At 38.6% G+C, this 16,256-nt stretch overlaps 1 protein-coding gene across 1 annotated transcript in view; it reads right to left on the reverse strand.

Annotated features, from left to right (window-relative positions):
- The window catches only part of RGS7 (regulator of G protein signaling 7), a 567,494-nt gene that overhangs the window by 114,370 nt on the left and 436,868 nt on the right, over nt 1–16,256 (reverse strand). The window lies entirely within an intron of this gene.

Here is a 16,256-nt window from a genome sequence, read left to right on the forward strand (position 1 = left end):
ACTGGTATAACACAGTTTATAAAGACAATGTTCTACATTCTACCTTGGTGAGTAGCATCTGGGGTCTTAAAAGCCTGTGAGCAGCCATCTAAGATACTCTACTGGTCTCATCCCTTCGGGAGCAAAGGAGAATGAAGAGAACAGGGTACAAGGAAAAGATGAGTCCAAAGGACTAACGGACCACAGCTACCAAGACCTCCACCGGACTGAGTCCAGTACAGCTAGATGGTACCTGGCTACCACCACTGACTGCTCTGACTGGGATCACAGCAGAGGGTTCTGGACAGAGCTGGAGAAGGATGTAGAACAAAATTCTAACTCACAAAAAAAGGACCAGATTTACTGGCCTAAAGGAGACTGGAGAAACTCCAAGAATATGGCCCCCAGACACCCTTTTAGCTCAGTGTTGAAGTCACTTTCGAGGTTCACCGTTCAGCCGGGGAGTGAACAGCCCCATAAAACCAAATGGGACTAATGAGGCACGGCAGTCCAAGGACAAGGGCTAGAAGACAGAAGGGGACAGGAAAGCTGGTGACAGGGAACCCAAGGTTGAGTAAGGATAATGATGTGTTGTGAGGTTGTTAATCATTGTCATAGGGCAACATGTGCACTAACTGTTAAATGAGAAACTATTTTGTTCTGTAAACCTTCATCTAAAGTGAGAATAGCAGCACAATTGGAAGAGCATAGTCGATGACACTGAACTGTGCATGTAGAAATTTTTGAAATGTTGTATCTTTGGCCATGTATATTTTCACCAAAAAAAAAGTTGAGAAGGGAGAGGGCTGACATGTAGTGGGGTTGTTAACCAATGTCATAAAACAATATGTGTACTACTGTTTCATGAGAAACTATTTTGTTCTGTAAACCCTCACCTGAAGTACAATAAAAAAAAAAATTTATATTTTCCCAATATGCTGGGAAATAGTTGGAACATAATACTGTAATACTCATACTCTTTCTATAGTAGCCACCAATCTCTTACAACAAAAGTGTTAATAAAATTTGGCCAATAGAGTTATTATTGCATTTGTGAAGGGACAACGTAACATTTGCTAACTTGAAGACTAGAAAATTTAGAAATGTGCAAAAGAGTTTTCTAGTCCAATAAAATCATATATGTAGGTAAAAAACACAAAGAAAGAGACTTATTTATCAGTTTGTGTATCTTTATATATAATTCATGTATATATTTAGATCTTTTTGTTAGACAAGTAGCTAAAATGATTCTTTAACCTCAGACTCTTACAGCAGATCCAGGACTACGTGGATCTATTTGTATTTCCAGCCATCAATTGTGGGGAGCTTTTATACTTCAGTAAGTACAGAGTCACCAAGCTCCTTGCTATGGCACAGCTAAACATAACAATCTCTTCCAGAACTTCTATCCATGTGCCTGTGTTGTTAATAATACATTGGTTATTACATTTTTATCTGTCATGGGGTATGAGGGTACACCTTGTAATTGTTATCTAGCATCTTCCACACATTTTAATTGGGAACTTCTTCTAACTCCAGCTCTAACAGCATTATTCTTGCTAATAATAAGGAACAACTGCCAGTCATCCTCTCTGCCATGTCCCTGGAAGACCATTATTAACTGTCTCAGTCATCTTCTCCTCCACACTCCTAATCAAGACCCTCCCTGCATAAAACTTTCTCTTTCTACAAAGGAGTAGACTTCTCATCAATTATATATACTTTTCTATCATGTCCACATCCTTTCAGTTCAATGTCAAGGCCCTCTCAAAGCATGTGCTGCTTATAGCTACCTACCCACATATTCTGTGATTCTTGTGTAAAGTCAGAAGCTACTGTGGGGTTGTAGGAAGAACAAAAAGTTGGGAAACACCTATTAGCTATTGTTACTTAAATTCTCTGTGCCTCCCCCATTGATTAAGTAAAGGTAGTAAAACCAACTTCTGAGGCTAGTGTGAAAATTAAATAAGAACACATATAAAGAAGTTGGCATAGTCTTTAGTGCATAGTAGCGAGTTAATATATGGTAGCTATTCTGCCTTCATTATTTACACATTGAATAATTTTTATTATTTTTTTTCTAAAGTCCTGTCCGGGACTCCACTTACAAAAATTTGCCTTCAGTTAGGCTGAGGACCTGACCCAAGCCATGATCTTTTCAATTGTCTCATATGCATGTAAAAGCTGGACAATGGAAAAGGAAGACAGAAGAACTGATGTACTGGAACGATGGTGTGGGTGAAGAATATTGTATATATCATGGACTGCCAAAAGAACAAACAAATCAGTCTTAGAAGAAATACAACCAGAATGCTCCTTAGAAGCGAGGATGGTGATACTTTGACTCACTTACTTTGGACATACCATCAGGAAAGATTAATTGATAGAAAAGGACATCATGGTTGGTAAGGTAGAAGGCCATTGAAAATGAGGGAAACCTTCAATGAGATGGATTGACACAATAACTACAACAAAACATATCAACAATCACGAAGATGGTGCAGGATCGGGAAACGTTTTGGTCTGTTATACTTAAGATTGCCATGAGTTGGAGCTGACTCCAGGGCAACTAACAACAACAAATGCTGAGTTAGCGAATCTGACAGTCATAAGTAGCATCTGTCTACAATTCCCACCCTCCTGTTTTTTTGGATTGTCTTTAAAGTTAAAATGGTAAGAGGCCCTGTGAGGATAACTGGCCCATACCAGAGTGCCGGGTTACTCTTGCCAGGGAGCACCAGTCAGAGCAGATATTACATTCATTACAGGATTATGAAGTCAGGGGGCTCACGTAAGCCAATACAGCCATCTTTATCCCTTTTATTCTCAGCAGTCTGTAGTCTAGGAAAATATTAACACTACTTTCCAGAGAGAGAAACTGAGTTATAGCACATGATGAAGTTTGCAGGGTATGGCTATGGAAGGGGAAACAGAGTTGCCCAGAAGGATAAATGTAAAGAAAGTTTGGACTCTAAGCATAGAAAAGAATGTAATTAGAATCAATCAAACAAACAAACAAATAAAAAAGTCAGCTGGGTTTTAAAGCTTTGATGAGGATTAGGAAAATGTAGTAAAAGCAAATAGAGGGAGACTGCAGAAAAGAAAGTCAGGAATGAATGAACATTATCTCACTAACTCTAGTACAGAACACACTTTTCCAGAGGGCAAGGTCTGTATCTGCAGATTTTCATTATTTAGGCCATAATTAGAACTTAGTAAATGTTTGCTGATAAGAAGGATAACCACTGGATTACCTAGCAATTTCTAGCCCTCTTTTTCTGAGGTACAATACACTATTTTTGTTTAACCTGATTAAACCACTCATTTTATCACCCCTTCAAGAGATAATCAAAAGGTATAGTTTTATGATTAAGGTACACTAGTTTTGATAATTTTATACCTACCTTGAGTTCAGTAGAAATATATTTGTGGGTATTGATAAATTCAAAATATAATTTCTATATGACATCATACTTCAGATATACAGGTCAAATCAAACCATTTGAATTTATATTGAAGAGTACCCAACTTCTAACTAGGTCCCTGGGTGGGGCAAATGTTTTGTACTTGACTATAAACCTGGCAGTTTGAACCCACCCAGGGGTGCCACTGAAGAAAGGTCGGGCAATCTTCTGTAAAGATTATAGCCAAGAAAACTCTATGGAGCAGATGTACTCTGTGACACATGGGATCACCATCTGTGACACATGGGATCACCATGTGTTGAATCAATTCAACAGCATCAGGCTTGGTTTTTGGTTTTTGGAATTCCAACTAATGCTTATAAAATGATTTTGAGATTTTTGATCAGGTAGGAGAGATTGAGATTTCAGAAGTCTTGCGCTCCATCACAGGATGTCCAGAGAATTTACTGGCTCCAAGAGGTTGGGGTGACTTTCCTGCCTCACTTAAGACTGTAATGTTGGTGCTTACTAGGCAATATAAAAAACAAGCTATTGAATCAATGTTTGCTGAATGAATAAACAACTCAAATTTTTTACTCAAAAAAATTTATGAGCAAATGACAAACCAAGAATATAAAAAACACAGTACGGCATGAAAAAACACCAAATTAGTTTGTGTTGTGATGAGTAGTAGCTTCTTTAGGCTTTTCAAGATAATGTAGGTACTCATATTCTCTTCTCAAAATACCCTTAAAAGTTTTCTAGGTAGGGTTGTTGTAGCCATTTTATTATAAGAAAAGATGATAGTGACATTAATGGCATAAATGCCACTAAGAGATTTTAGAGCGGGCTTGTGGTGGTGTTTTCCATGTTGAATTGTTTATTGTTAGTGATAAATGTGGGGACACACTTCCCATGATGCCACTGCTTCTAGATCTCAGCACAGTCTTAGTCTAATGAAAACCTGGAGGACGGACCACTGACAGCCTTGGAATGAATTATTGGAAGAGTTTACTGAATAAGCCATGAAGATTGCCCTCCCAATAATGGCACACCAGATGGCTCGGCAACATTACACAGCTCGGCAAAATAATCACTAATTAATCTTCTTGTACATGCGTTGCTTGCTTCACCCACACAGCTAAATATAGTTCAGCAACAAACCTATCACAAAATTCTCCTTTATTTTTCGTTTGGATATTACAGCCATGAACAAATTGAGAAATAACAACTCCATCTCCTAACAACTATTACCAGGTGAACCTACTGGAGCTTTGCTAAACCTCATGCATTCATAGTATTATTTTGGCCTAATCCCTGAAGCAACGGAATTATCAGCAACCTTTAAAAGCAAATGGAATTGTACATGGCATAATTCACTTTTGACCACACTTGTTGAGAAAGTTATTAGAATGAAAATCATGTTATAAAAGAAGGTTGAGTTTTTCAGAGCAAAGTGCTCTATAGTTGCGCTGTATTTTCAAAATTCATTAATACTTTCCTTGGAGCTCTGGTGACGCAGTGGTTATAAGCTTAGCTGCAGAGGCTCAACTCTTAGCAGCCTCAGCCCCTCCCAAATACAAACCATAATTTGAAGTGATAGAGAAATGCCTCTAGGCCAGAAAAATAATGATCAAAAAACATCTCCCTAAATCCTATATTTTTATTACTGTCATATCTTATCTACTTTTATTTTATGTGCATCTATTAACAAATGTGCTTATTTTATCATCACCAAGTATACCTGATGTAGCAATTATGAGTGGTGTATGAGGAGAAGGCTTTTAGAAGGAAGTCTACTCAAAATAGAAAAAAATGACAGCTGATGATACAGAATCAATGAAAGAGAAAAGCTAAAAAGTAGACAGAAGTAAGTTAGTAAATAGTCAAATACTAGGCATTCATCACAACTATTCTGAGTCATAAAGGAAAGATTCTGTTGGATTTGTTATTCTCTGTTTAAGAAGGCAGGGAGGTGGTCATTTTAAAAATACTTCGAAATATTACATTTTCTTTTGGGATTGATATCTGAAAGGGTAAGATGAGTCATGTGGAAAAATCTCATATGTAGAACATTTTATTCTCCAAGATGTCCAAATAAAAATGAACTAATACTAGACTTCGGTTATTACTGAGGTTAGTCTATTTTCTCAATAGCAGGAGTTTCTACTTAAGTGCCCGGGTTTTCATTCATTTTTTTTTTTTTTTAAACATTATCTCTACATAGAAAAATCAAGGGTCATTTGCTTTTAGTAAACAAAAATCATGATTAGAATTAAATATCAAGGTGAAATACAATAGATAGGACATTGGTTCTATTTGGGAGAAATAAAAACTGAATTCTAATTTGAGTAAACTTTGAGGAATGCACTAGGTGATTAATATAAAAACCAGTTGCCACCGAGTGGAGTCCTACTCATGGTCACGCCATGTGTTTAGTTAATTGATGCTTATAAAATGATATGTTTGGGAGCACTTAATCTAGTCCAAAAGAAATGGGGAAAACTTGTAGCTAGTGTTGATCTAGGCTTCCAGGTTGCATTAAACATTTCCAATTCAACACTATTTAAAGTCTTCCAGGTGATCAACTAGGGTATTCTGCAACAAAGAACTCTACTAAAAGCCCAAAGACCAAGGTTATATCCATCAGAGGTATCACTGTTATAGCCAGATTTCCAAAGGCAACATATTCTGTACACTCGGTGTACAAAACCAAACATGAATGCCAGATGTCAGTAAGGGAGTCCCCTGGTTCAGTCAATGGTGGGAAGGACTGATATGAGAATACACTGAAAGTAACAATGCTGGGAAGTAACAGTGATAGACAGAGCAGAGTCAGCAGCGGTCAAACTTGAGATGAATTCTTGGGGAAGTGTTAGGATTAAACTGTGTCCCTCAAAGAGATGTGTTAAAGCCCTAACTCCTGTACCTGGAAATATGACCTTTCTGGAAATACGGTCTTTCTTTGAGGATATTAGTTAAGTGATACTGGAGTAGGGTGGGTCCTAGTCCTAATCCTTCCTGAGTGGGTTTTAGAAAACAGAAGGACATAGAAACTAAGTCACATATGGGGAAGACACCATGTGAAGATATGTGACATGTACAAGCAGCAAAGGAATGCCAAGGACTGCCAGCAGAACCAGAAACTGGGAGAGAGGCATGGAACAGTTCCTCTCTCAAAGCCCTCAGAAGGAACTGATATGGCTACATAATGGTTTGGATCTCTAGCCTCCAGAACTGTGAGACAATAAATTTTTGTTCTATAAAGCCACCCACTTTGTGATACATTTGTTATACACCCTAGGAAAGTAAGACAGGAGCATAACATTTGCCCAGGACTCAAAGAAATCAACCTACAACCCCCTCCCCCGAAAAAAGAGCCATCGGCACTGAGAGTAACCAGTAGCCCCATGTTGCATATTCAGGGTAGAACAGCCTATCTGGTTGTCTAATACCAGCATTTTTGACACCTTAAGAAATTCTTCAAATATGCAGAACAATGTTAAAATTTTTTTAAAAGATCTATGCAATATCTGTGTAGAGAACTGGTCTAAGATCTATGTTATATAATAACTATGTGATATGAGAATGTTCATTTCCCAGATTTAGTATCTCTCTCTGCCTAACAGGTAGTTCCATCATGGTACAAAATGAGCTGTACTTTCACAAGATTCTATTATATTTAGATGATAGAAAAATCACACTGAGTTGGTCTACACACCGTACAAGGAAACTATAACAATCACAAGTGCCAAGGCAATAACAAATTATAATGGAAAACACTATTCTCTTTAAAATTCAACAAACATACATCTTACAAAATTTCCATCAGTTAGTCAGGCTGAACGAGCTGGAAGGGAAGTGGGGCAGTAAGTGAACTTCATAAGAGACAGAATAGTCTCTGTAACATGTGTTGCTTTGAATCAGAGAGACAGCATCCACCTCTGAAGAAGCACATGAGCATATCATGGAAAAACATTCTCCAATGCAAGTCAGGGGACTGGAATCCTAATCCTAGTTTAGTTCTGTAACTTCCTATCTTGAATTGTTGTTGTTAGATGCCGTTGAGTCGGTTTTGACTCATAGTGAACCCATGTGACAGAGTAGAACTGCCCCATAGTGTTTTCTAGGCTGCAGTCTTTATGGGAGCAGATCGCCAGGTCTTTCTCCTGCCGAGGCACTGGATGAGTTCAAACCGTCAGCCTTTCAGTTAGCAGCCAAGCACTTAACTGTTGAGCCATCAGGGCTCCTTTTCTATATTGAATAAGTCACCTCATTTCTCTGGACCTTGGAGTTGGCGTCTGTAAATGCAGGGACAGAGCACCAAAGTTTTTCCAACTTGGCAATTCCGTGACATTGTGTGGAATGAAAATGCAGGCTGGAAGTTATGGCAGAAATGTGCCACTCTTATTTTTCCTCTTTGTGTCAAAGGAAATTGACTTTCTTGCTCTGACACTCTTGCCATCGTCAGTGCGCCAGTATTATAACAATAATTTTTTAAGTGTCCAACATTAAATATAACAGAAGAACTGAATTTCAGTCTCAGATCTCTTTATCTAAAACTAAATTATCAGGATGGTCAAGAGTTGCTATGGTAAAGAGTTTTACATGCACAGAGCAAATATAATGCTTATTCCAAATAGATCAGAACTGGATTTATGCATGTGTTCTATTTACTGTATTCTTATGCAAATAACATGCACCTTCTGTGTTTGTTTGCCAGCTGTGCCTTCTCCAGGTGAGGCACCCTCACAAGCACCCCCATGCCAATCCTTTTCCACATGTTGCTGTAGAAAAATTGGCTTAGCATGCTTATGAAAATACCTCACAAAGAGGAGGCAGCAGCTGACAAATGCAGAAGGCACTCGTTATTTGTGTAAAAATACAGTATACATTTTCAAAAGATGGTTATAAAAATGTACATGTGACATGGGATGAACCAGTAACTTGCCTCTGTAACAAAATGCCCTGTATGCAATTGGCTTGAAAATTGAATATTACCCCTAAAGAATAAGCAACAGTCTTCTGCTAATACATATAACAGTACCTCTTTTTTAAATCACCATTTCTTAGTGATATTTAAACCATGAAGAAATATAAGGCTAATTTCAGAGCCATAGTCTTGATCATTGAAACAGTCATGGTTATTATGAAATTTCAAAACAAAGCCAGATGGAATTTTCTTTCATCTGTATTTTGCAGAAGTAAATGTTTCAACTGGAGGAGGGCTGATCAGCTCAGGACTGATGTTTGCAACTGTTTACATAATCTTTATAGCATGGCATCCCTCTGTCTCATTATTTTTAAATCCCAGTTAAGATAAGCACATTACCTATCATTTTTTCTTTCTAGTCCGTGTGTTTGTTTTTGAATGTGTGTGTTAGAAACCAAAACAATCTGGAAAGAAATGACTTCTAGGAATGCCTAAATTCTAAGACACAATGCATTCCACGGATTCATCATGATAGAGACCAAGGAACAAAGCTAGTTTGGAAATTATATGGAGTAAATTTACTAAATGAGATATATTAAAATCTTCATTTTTGCAGTTTTAAAATCATCAAGTCTTCTATCATCATTTTCATTTCAATTTTAAATACCACAATTAAAATGATGACTATAGCGTAAGTAATAGCAATAAGGTAGGTTCAGAAAGCATTCTGAAGAAACACAGATGAACTAATAAAGGATTAGTTCTCCCCTCCTCATTTCTCTATTTTTGTATAATAAACTAAATGTTAACACCAGATTGTTTTTCTAGAACTTATTTTATATAAAATAGTTAGCCTCTAAAAATATAGTTTTGTAAGATTCCTCTAATAAAATGTATAAAGTAGACAGCTCTATTGTAAGATTTCAAATCAATAAATTTTAGATTCTGTAGAGAATATTAATGATAAGAAATGACTTTGACCCTCAAGCGATTTGTAATCAGTATGGACAATATTTGTAACACTTGAACCTGTTGGAGGGAGCACAGTAGTATATGGTGCAGTGGTTACAAGGATGGACTTTGAGCCAAAATGCCTGGCCCTGCTACATAGTACAACCCTCTACTTTTGGATATTGAAGTTTTTAAAATGTTCATTACTGTAAACACCCATGTGATGAGCATTTTTATAACACCATCTTTGCACATTATCTCCAGCTTGACTTCTTTAAACTCAAGGCTTGTACTTCCAACAGCCTATGTGACATGTCCACTTGACTGTCTAATGTCGCTGCTGTTGTTGGTTGCCATCGAGTCAATTATAATTTGTGGCGACTCCATGTGCGCTGAGTAGAACTGTTAAAGATTGTTTTCAAGGCTGTGATCTTTCTAAAGCAGATCACCATGCTTGTCTTCCGAGTGGCCTCTGGGTAGGTTTGCAGTGCCAATCTTTCGGCTAGCAGTCCAATGCTTAACCATTTGCAGCACCCAAGGAACCCAAACAATATCTAATAACCATCTCAAATTTATCAACACAAAAGGGAATTCTTGATTTTTCCTCTGAAACTCACTCTTCTCCCAAATTTCCCCATCTCAGTAAATGTCAATGATTTTCGTTCAACTGCTCAGGTCCAAAACTTGAATTGCCTGTGATGCCTCTCTTTCTCCCATTCACTACATCCAATCCAGGATCATACACCACTTCCACCATTACCGCCCCAATCTGTTGCCTATATCACTGCAACAGCTTTCAAACTGGTTTCCATTCATGCCCCATCCCTCACTGAAGTGATTATTTTAAAAAGTACATAAGGTCATGTCACTGGCCTTGGGGCTTTGCAATTGCTGTTCTCTCTGCCTGGAATACTCTTCCCCCAGAGAGCTACAAGGCCTGTTTCCTTCCTTCAATTGGTCTCTGCTCATAGTCACCTCATCAGAGGCGCACAGTACAAAACAGAACTCACTCTCTACATATCCTTTTACTTTGCCTTAATTATCTTCATAGCACTCATCATAGTGACTTCTTTTTAAGTTTTTTTTTTTTAAATCTTTTCATTTGTTAGTGCCTTAGCTTTCTGGAATATCGCAGTCAACTAAAAACATATGAGTAAACACGGATAAATACATTTTACATTAGTTCATAGAACAAATTGTTAGAAATGAAAGAATGGAGTCAAAAGTTACACAAGTTTAGAAAGTGTTGATATAGATTGTAGAATTAATTTCCAGAAATGTTATATCATTTATATTCCCACCAGGAGGTTATAAAGGTATTGGCATCACTGTGAACTTGTGAACCACCTGGCATTATGATTTATCTCCTCACTACTCATTTGCTGGGAAAAATGGTGTCTTGCTTTAATTTCAACTAATTTGAATTGTGTTAGATATATTGAATCTTAGATAAAATGACAAGTCTTTTTATACATAGTGTGGGTGAGAGAGAAAGACATTTAGAGTTGCTAGGGAAGGTCTCAAGAAACGGTGGGTTAGACTAGACATGCAGGGATTTTAGACTGGTGGTAAAAAATGAGGTCTTTTAATTCTTCTCCAAATCTCCTAAAAAAACCTCTCTTTTCTAATTCTTCTCATCCTTTCTTTTTGATTTGTTTATTGGGCTTTTCTAACGCAATTGATAAAATTACATTTCCTTCTTGTTTCACCTAAGTTCTTTGCTCCATTATTAATTTACACCTGACTTTATTGATTTTTTCTATGATTCTTCATTTCTTCATTCATATATAAATCCATCATCCATCCATCTACCCACTCATCCACCCACCCACCCATCAATCCATCCATCCATCCATCCATCCTGCTATCCATCTAACAGATAATTATTCACTGTCCACTTAGTTTCAAGTACTTAACTGAATAAGACACTCTTTCTACCTCTACTCTCAAGGGTCTCATAGTGCAGTGAGATAAATTATGCTTAAAAGAGCAACCAACTATTTCTGGTTTCAACAGCAACATGTCTTTACATATTTGGATGTTGTCACTCCCATTCTTAAAACAAGAAGAAGCTGAACAAACTGAAAACCAATGACTTTTCTTTGACCAGTGAGAAGACCAAAATTGTAGGACAAATATGCATCCCATAATCTAAAGAGATAGGCTCATCCAGAGAGACAAAGCCAAGATCTGCTTACTTGGAACAGATGCCACAGAATTCATAAACTGGTAGGAACACTAAAATAGTAATTTTGACAAATAGCTGCAACTGAGTGTGGAGTAGAACAAGAGTAAGAAAAAACTCTTAGAGCTCATAGTCTTAGGTGGGACCCTCATACTTTCATGGGCTATACTTCCAGAAACCGCACCAGATTTTTGTGGTGAAGATTCAAGAAAGATCCTTCATGGCTTTGGCAGAGGGAGGGGAAGAATAATCATTGTAAAATATGTCTAGACCCTTCTTAATAATAAAAGGCCTATATTCTAGGAAGAAAGACTTTACCAGAGTCTTACTGCAGCTGGAGAAAAGACATTCTTTCTATTCCCACCCCCTCTAGATTTCCTACGTCACCTAAGGAGTAACAAAACATAGTTAACAGGAGTCAGGGCTGCACCAAAAATAGATTGAGAATTTTATAGCCAGGGAAGGACAAAAGAGGCTTAGGTGGTGAGGGAATTATATCACTGGGGAACACTTGTGAAGGTCATAGCAGCAAGACACAGGCCCACAAAAACACTGGCATTTTATTGGAACATTATAGAACTCTCAGTCTCAATATCTTACCACCACATCTATAGGGCTCCAGTAAAATAATAGTAGATTAAAGCTAAAATAGCTGTAAAACACAGACTCTCTCCAAGATGGAGTACTTGGGAAGTCCAAAGTCAAGAGAGGAGAAAAAAAGCAAAAGCACTGAAGTAATTTGAAAGCTCTGACTCCTATACCTACAGTAAATATTAAACATAGCCCAACAAGGCAGATTACCATAAATCATTACACTAAAGGCCTCAATTCCTATTATCCAAAATAAGATGTCCAGATTTCAACAACAACAAAAAATATAAGGCATGCAATACGGCAAACAAAACAAAACAAAACCACAGTCTGAAGAGATGAAGTAATCATCAGAACTCAACTCAGATATCTATGACACAGAAGTTAGAATTATCAAACAGCGAATTTAAGCAGGAGGCCCTGGCGGCACAGTGGTTAAGCATTTGGCTGCTAATCAAAAGGCTGGCAGTTCAAATTCACCAGCTGCTCCTTGGAAACCCTATGAGGAAGTTCTACTCTGTCCTAAAGGGTTGACAGGAGTTGGAATCAACTCAGTGGCAATGGGTTTTGGGTTTATAGGTGGCACAAATGCTGGACTACTAATCTAAAGGTTGGTGGTTCAAACCCACTCAATAGCTTCATGGAAAAAAGGTCTGGTGATCTGCTTCCATAAAGATTACAGCCAAGAAAACACTAGAGCAGTTCTACTCTGTAACACATGGGGTGACTAGGAGTCAGAACCAACTCAATGGCAATGGGTTAGGTTTTTATTTGATTAATATGTTGAGGATTTTAATGGAAAAAGTAGATGAAATGTAAGAACAGATGGATAATGTAAGCAGAGAGATTCTAAGAAAGATATTCTAAGAAATAATCAAAATGAAATGCTAGAAATTAAAAATACTGGAACAGAAATGAAGAATGTCTTTAATGGCCTCATCAGTAGACTAGGCATAGCTGAGGAAAGAATCAATCAGCATTAAGATAGGTCAACAGAAACTTCCCCAACTGGAATTAACACAGAAAAAATAATGGAGGAAAGGGAGAGCACTGAAGAACAGTGAGATAATATAACTGATATAAAATATGCATAATTGGAATAACAGAAGGAAAAGACAAAACAGAACAGAAGAAATATTTGAAGTAGTGGTAGTAGGACACTTTCCCAAATTAATGACAGACACCAAATCAAAGATTCAGGAAGCTCAGAGAACACCAAGAAGGACAAATAACAAAAAGGCTACAGCCATGCATATCACATTCTAACTGAAGAAAACCAAAGACAAAGGGAAAATCTTGAAAGATGTCAGAGGGGAAAAGTTTTACCTATAGAGAAATAAGGATACAAATTATAGCAGACCTCTTGTTGGAAATCATGCAAGCAAGAAAAGAATGGAATAAAGTATTTAAAGTGTTGGGGGGGGAACACAACAACTATGAATTATATATCCAGTTATCTTAGTTATCTAGTGCTGCTATAAAAGAAATACCACAAGTAGATGGCCTTAACAAACAGAAATTTATTTTCTGACAGTTTAGAAGGCGAGAAATCTGAAATCAGGGCGCCAACTCTAGGGGAAGGCTTTCTTTCTCTATGGGCTCGGGAGGAAGGTTCTTGTCTCTTTTGACCTTCTGCTCCTGGGCAACCTTCATGTGGCTTGGCAGGTCTCTTTCCCCCTCTCTGCTTGCCTAATCTGCTCTTCTTATCTCTTGGAACAGATTAACTCAAAACACACATTTCACTAATCCTATCTCGTTAACATAACAGAAAACTCATTCCCAAATGGGATTCTAACCACAGGCATAGAGGTTAGAAGTTACAACGCATATTTTTGGGGGACACAATTCCATCCATAACACCAGTGAAATTATCCTTCAAAGTTGAAGAAGACAAAAAAACTTTCTCAGACAAACACAAACTGAAAGGCTTCATTCATTGCCAGCATTACCTGTCTTTCAAGAAATGTTAAAAGTTTTTCAAGGAAGGGACTTCAGGCAGAATGGCACTCTAGGCAGAAGCACCACGCCATCCCTCCACAGCAAAGATCTGAAAAACTAAGCCAAACAGAGAAAAAAGCAATCCTGAAACCCTAAAACATCAAATGAAGAGATAAAGAACTCAGCCAAGCACCAAATGGAGTGAGAAAACTTACAGAGAACGGAAAGCAAGGAGAGATTCATGCAGGTCCCCTATCAGCTAACGCAGTGAGGATCCGCCATCTTGGACTGCTATCAGAGATCAGCAAACAGAGGGTACGAGAAAGCAGCTTCACGGAGTGGCCAACTGGAGACAAAACAACCGGTAATTTGCGATATATGCTTTCCCACACCCCATCCTTCTTCACCCCCACTCAGCCTACTCTGCTTCCCATGGCCACAGTCTCTTGTCCGGGAAGCACTGGCGGCTTGGATTCCACCCGCCCGCACAGGCTCTCTCAGTGCGATTTGTTGGCTGCTGGTGTTGCTTTTTCCCGCTTCTTTTGATTTCTTCCTTACCTCTCAGCACCTCCCCCTCCTTTTGCTCAAATACCTGGCTCTGTGCGCCATCTTTGCTTCTTCCTGAGGGGCTGCAGAGCTCCGGTAATTTGTGATATACGCTTTCCCAGCCCCGCACACTTCTTCACCCACACCTGGCCTCCTCTGCTTCCTGCAACCACAGGCTCTTGTCGGGGAAGCACTGGCTGCTTGGATTCCACCCGCCGGCACTAGCTGGCTCCCTGAGTACCATTTTTTGCTGCTGGTGTTGCTTTTTTTCTGTTTCTTTTGATTTCTTCCTTACCCTCACCACCTCCCCCTCCTTTTTCTCCAATACAAGGCTCTGTGGGCCATGTTTGCTTCTTCCTGAGGTGCTTCAGAACTCCATTCAAGAGAGGAACTGCTTCCCGGTCTGGGCTGCCATGCTGGTGGGATCCCAGGGCTTTTGTTTGTTTGTTTTGAATTGTTTGTTTGTTTTCTTTTCCTTCTCTTGAGTTGGGAGCCCGTTCTGGCCAGGTGGTGCTGCTTGGCTTGGAAGCTACCCCCTTGGCTTGCGCAGACATGCAGAGGGATCCCTGAGGGCATTTCTTTTTTTGTGGGTTTTTTTTTTCCTTCTGTTTTTTGGGGGGCTTTTCTTGTTCTTTTTTTAAATTTGTTTTGTTTTCTTTTCCCTCTTTTTCCCTTTTTGACTTTCTTCATTACTCAGTTTTTCATTCCTCCATACCTTCCTTGTCTTTCTGTTCCCTGAATACCTGGAACTGAATACCTCTACACCTTCTAGCCAGGCTGTACTGCAAGACCTGAGAACAACTTCCGCAGACCTCAAAGCCTCACCAGCAGGATCTATGGGAACTTTGCTGTTCTTTTCCCTTTCTGACTTTAATTTATTCATTCTTTTCCTTTCTTTTTTTCTTCTTATTCCCCTTTTTGTTTTTCTCCATTTCATAGTCTCTCATCTCTCCACTCCAACGGCAAGTTCCCCTAGCATATTTTTTGCTTGTTTCTATGTTTTTGGCACCTGTTCCTCTCTCCTCTCTCCCATATCCATCTTAGCTCCACACGTAACAATCTCCTCCCTACATCCTGCCTACCTGCACCGTGCACTTAACATCACACCACAGAGCAGCCCAGGCACGGCCTCCTGGAACCTGCCCTGCACTGATTACTGACCCGCCCTGGTGGCTGTAATAAGTGCCACAAACAACCCATCCCAGTAGCTCCTCTTCAGCTAGACCTATCCTGCTGCACCATATCCGAGCAACTGACACTGCCAATTGGAGGAGGCAAAAAGTATCGTCTCAAAGACGAGCAATCAACAAAGAACACACAGCCCGGCTGCTCAGACATAGCCAAATTTAAAAAAAAAAAGGACAAAACAAACAAATCTACACTTAATAAATGAGAAAAATAACTACTGAATGCCCCAAAGAGAGCAGACAATAACAAAACATTTATAAAAACAGGACAGGATGGTTCCAGTAGGTGTCCAAAATAAAACACCAGATGACTTTCCAGTGGAAGAAAATGCACTACTAGAACTACCTGATAGGGAATTCAAATCTCTAATACTCAGAATTCTCCAAGAGCTGAGGCAAAAAGCTGACAAACAAGAGGAAGAAACAGACAAACTCATGGAAAAGGCAGACAAATTCATGGAAGAATTCAGGAAAATAATGCAGGAACAAAATGCAAAAATAAATTCACAACTAGAAATTATACAAAAACAACAATTAGAAAT

This window comes from Trichechus manatus, unplaced genomic scaffold (assembly GCF_000243295.1).
Source record: "Trichechus manatus latirostris isolate Lorelei unplaced genomic scaffold, TriManLat1.0 scaffold00039, whole genome shotgun sequence".
In the NCBI taxonomy this organism is placed as follows: domain Eukaryota; kingdom Metazoa; phylum Chordata; class Mammalia; order Sirenia; family Trichechidae; genus Trichechus; species Trichechus manatus.